This window comes from Malurus melanocephalus, unplaced genomic scaffold, assembly GCF_030028575.1.
Source record: "Malurus melanocephalus ecotype Western Australia unplaced genomic scaffold, MMel_1.1 scaffold_95, whole genome shotgun sequence".
Taxonomy (NCBI): domain Eukaryota; kingdom Metazoa; phylum Chordata; class Aves; order Passeriformes; family Maluridae; genus Malurus; species Malurus melanocephalus.
The window spans coordinates 1,751,442-1,756,260 of record NW_026623327.1 but is presented as its reverse complement, the minus strand read 5'-3'; positions in this window follow the sequence as shown (position 1 = coordinate 1,756,260).

The window sequence follows — 4,819 nt, the reverse complement described above, 5'->3', positions numbered from 1 at the left end:
CTAATGAGACAGCGAAGACAAGTGTTACTGACAGAGAACAGCGAGGGCTGTGCTCAGYGCCACAATAACGCTGAGTCAGTGCAGAGTCAATTGATCAGAAACTCTGAAGAGGACAATGAGTTTGCCTTTCAYGCTGATGAACCAGAAAGCCAGAGGAGAGACACAGACATTATGTCAGCAAGGAAGATAATCCTCACAGCACAGCTCTGAATGAGAAGAGAAGCTGGTAACAGCTGAGGTGTGAAGTGACAGGGGCACTGGGACAGTGAACAAGGCTGAATCTCTTAATTGACATGGAGGAAGAAACACGATGCTATAGGCACATTGTTCATGTATAGCTCCACAGAGACTGCGAGCAGTATTCCATTTAAAGGCCAAAATGGCTGGAAGGGCAGTGAGGCATTTACAGTAAAAAAAAAGGAGAGAGAGGTTTGTGACAGATAAAAACCAGGAGCTGAATGTACCATGCCAAGTATAAGCTGTGGCAGCTGCCCTCAAGGAGGTGGCAAAAAGGTACTGATTTTAACTGGATGTGAAAAGGCAGACCAGCCACAGAGGGGAAGAGCCGAGAATGAGATGTCAGTCAACAACAAATTCATGGAAAAGAGACCTACAGACAGGGCTTGCAGTCATGAGGACTTTGGGGGCAGTATTTCAGATCCCRATTAAAAGCTGAGTAACAAGAATCAGCTGCTTTAAGAGAAATAGCCAAGAACTAGAAAACACACTGGACAAAACACAAAAGCCAATATGAAATCTTGATTTTGGAACTGATGGATTGACTTGCCTTGTCAGACAACACTGGGGGTCAAGGGAGACTCAGGTGGAATTGGAGGCCGAGGTTGGGTGGGAGGAAGGCATGCTCAGCTTGGGACAGCACCCTGGCCTCTGCCAGGCTGTGGCAGTGGACAACACATTCCATTAACCTTGGATAAAAAAGTGTAAAGAGTTTCAAAGAGCCTTGTTGATCATGAAAGGGGCAAGAGCATAAAGGATATTTAAATCTAGGGATGAAAAAGGAATGCATAAACACCACTTAGAAATCAAGAGCTATTTCATCATTACAATTGATCAATGAGATCTTGATAAGATTAGGAAATCTTGTGTGTGTTCTTCTGAATAGAAAATCAGGATAAACTAGTTACTAGAAAGTCTTTTACCAGAATGTAAAGGCAGAAATGTCACTCCCCTCCTCTGTCTCTCATTCATGACTTGCTTGAATACCCACATACTCATCCATCACATCTCTGGCCCACCGCAGCCAGCAACCTGCTACAAGCCTTTGTTTATAAGACACAAATTGTTGCTCCACCCTTGTGTGCTGTGACTCAGGTGTAATTTTAGGTTGGCTCAGCTTCCTTCATTTTCTGGCCTATTAGTGAGTGGCAGATTTGTTTTTCTAACCTCAAAAAATGCAGGACATGACTTTCCAAGTAACAATTTTTCACACTCACTTGGTATTTCATTTCAGAAGCCAATCATGAAGCCAAAAACCAATGAGTAAACCATCCTTTACTCGCAGTTTTGCTGAGATGACATCTGTGAATCAGACCAGTGGTATTATGGTAAGCTTTTGAAATTTTCCTTTGCAGCGTCTCTTCAAGTCTGATGCTGAGTTTATTGAGGGTTCTGAAGAGCCCTGCATCTTCTGCCACTGATTAATGAACAAAACTAAATTTCCACAGATCTGTTTAATGATGGCATGCAGTTCAGTGAGCTCAAGAAGATATGAGATAAAGTCTGGTGGTGTGCCACAGCACAGACAGGGGTGTTTCACAGTAGAAGTGGAGAAACTGTGGTTTCATATGGCAGAACAGGAGGGACATGTGGAAAAGGACAGCAGAAAATGAGTCACAAGGGGAAGAGGAGAAAACCAGAAAAAGGCAGAAGAAAGACTTGAGCTGTCTCTACCCGGGTATTCAGGCAGTTGTTTTAAATTGACTCTACTACTGCTCTCTTGAGGGCCTGGTCAAGAAACTGGACAGGAATCTGACTGATGCTTGTTACCATTCAGCACAGATCCCTACAAAAAACCTAAACAAGCAGGGTGGGAAATGGGTAGAAGCAGAGAATACTTCAGCTGGCACTGCTGCCAAAAAGAGGATCATGGGATCATAGTCTGGAGGGAATATGAAGCAAAGAGACTGGATAAAGGAACAGAAGGACTAGGAGTAAGGGTAAAACTAGTGGTTACATCAAGTTTGATGCAATTTCAGGCTGCTAAAAGGTCAGCTGCATTCCCACCCCAAAATCCCTACACCCTTAGCAGTGATAAAGCTGAATATACAGACATTTCAATGAGCTGAAGAAGAAAGGCTTAGATTTTTCTTTTTAATTTTGTTTTCTTCTCTTTGGTATCACCCCAGTGACTCATTTCACTTTGCAGCAGCCATGGGACCACCAGATCCAACGCAAAGGAAAGGCAGGGAGAGGGAAACTGGAACKACTCCTTTTCAATTAGGTTTTATGCCACATACTGAAGGGGCAAAGACCAGTCAATAAAGATTTTAAATAGGACATTATAGTAAAGGTTGGACACTGAGTGAAGCTGAAAAAGGACTGGGAGAATAAGAAGAGATAACAGGTCAAAAACCAGAGGAGTGGGTACAGGATAGGGGGTATAGCAAATKATTCCGATCTATACTTATCTTCCAAGGATGAAAGACAAAATAAACTACAAAAAGTTAGAGAACCCAAGAACAAAAGATCTGTTAAAAAATGGAAAGCAACAAGTAAAAGAAATTAGACAAAAACCACCAGACTACAAAAAAAAACAGAACAAAGAGCCTCAAAAAAAACCCCAACCAAACAAACAAAAAACCCCAAAGAGTTGGAGAAAATGCACGTGTTTATTAACTGCAGACAGAGAATTGCCTGAGGAACATGAAGATCTGCCAGAGTGTCTGGAAAAGCCACAGTCACCTGACCTACCAAGGGGAAAACATCCCCAAGCCCAGGGGAGAGCAGAAGGAAGAGAGCAGAGGGAAGACAAAGAAGGCTGATTTCAACATATTACTTTTTTCTACATATTACTTTTTAATTTTCAGGGAAGCAGACCTACTTCACCCAGTCTGAGTTTAAAATTCAAAATTTTTACAAATTTTTCTAATTTCTTGAGTCTCTTTTATATACAAACCTACACAAATACATTCATTTGGGCAGTATCAATATTATTCATGATCTATACCGGGGATCTCCACTGCAGTATTTTTGATAATGCCCAAGAAACCCCACCACCCCTGGACTCCTGTTTAACTCTTCATTTTTCAGCAAAGATGCCTTTTCACTTTAGAACTCCTGAATCTTTGCTCAGCAAATTGTATGTTGATAAAACTTGTATGTTGTTCTATTGCTGATAAAAATTGTGTGTTGTTATTCACTGTGTTGATAAAACATTGCCACAAGCTTTGATTTCCAACATTTCAGTATTTGGAGGGAAGATCCTGRTGAAACTCAAGCCATGATTTTATGATACAGGGTCCAGAGTGCTCATTTTCACCCATGCATTACCCCTTCAGCTGCCTYCTCCCAGTGTTTGTAAGGCTGTACYGTGAACCACMGYGAATCAATCTGAGGTAGAATTAACTCTCTTCCTTTAAATCAGTGATCCAGTCCCTTGTGTCACCTCAAAAGAACACAAACACAGAGAGAAAACAGTGTGGGAAYGTGACCAAGCAGCTGGGGGAAGGTSCAGCAGTGGGAATTACTGAAACATGATCATTGCCAAAGCCTCCCTGTAAAGAAAATGCAAACTCAGTAGGGAAAAAGAAACATAGAAAGACAGAACAGATTTGTTCCCTACTAAAATAATTTTACAGTGTAAGTAAACTGTTGGCTACAATCACATGCACTGATAAAACTGAAATACAAATGTGTGTGGATACATATAAACCACACCATGGGCACCAGTTACCATAGCACAACCTTCACCTTGGTATTTGCTAGCTTGTTTCAGAAATTTGTKCCTGAAATATCAGCTCTCCTTCACTACTTTTACTGCAATGACCTCTATATTTTAGAGCAATACTTGACAAGAGAAGCAGCTCAGTTACCGAGAGCCATACTGTCTCCCACGTGTCATTTATTAAACAAGATTCATGACTTTTTTGCCCTTGGATTTCACAGCAGCTGCTGCTGCACTGTGGTGATGGGCTGTGGAGACTCAATAGACATCAGATTCTGGAGGGGAAAATACTTCAATAATTACTGAATTTTTAAAGCTCTATCATTTGTCCAGTCTCTCTTTTCTTTTCTAAATCTTCCACCTCAGGCTGACATCCYTTTTTCTGTCTTAATATTTCTTCTGCAATGAAATCAAGGTGCCGCTTCTTTGCTACCCTTCACATATATCAAAAAAACAGATGATGAAGAGTGAAGGAAATGCAGCCCCTCTCCCAGATCCAGTTCTCAGCTTGTGGCAGAAATAATTTGAGGATGATTMCAGCAAGTTCTGTGATGAAATACGCTCCGTCATCCCCCAACAGAAGCAAATCTAAAGCCAGCTTGCTACCTAAGAGTGGTGAAGGATGGCACTCGAGCAGAGTACAGGACTTTTTTTCAGAAAATCATAGAATCATAGAATGGCCTGGGCTGTAAGGTTAAATATCAAATGTATATTCATATTATAACAATATAAAGATATTCTAGTTCCAACTGTGGCAGGGACTCCTTCAACCAGATCAGGTTGCTCAGAGTCCAATCCAACCTGGCCTTGAACTCTCCCAGGGATGGAGAGTCCACAACCTCTCTGGGAAACCAGTGACAGGACCTCACCACGCTGACAGAAGAATTTACTCCTATAATACCTAATCTAAACTTA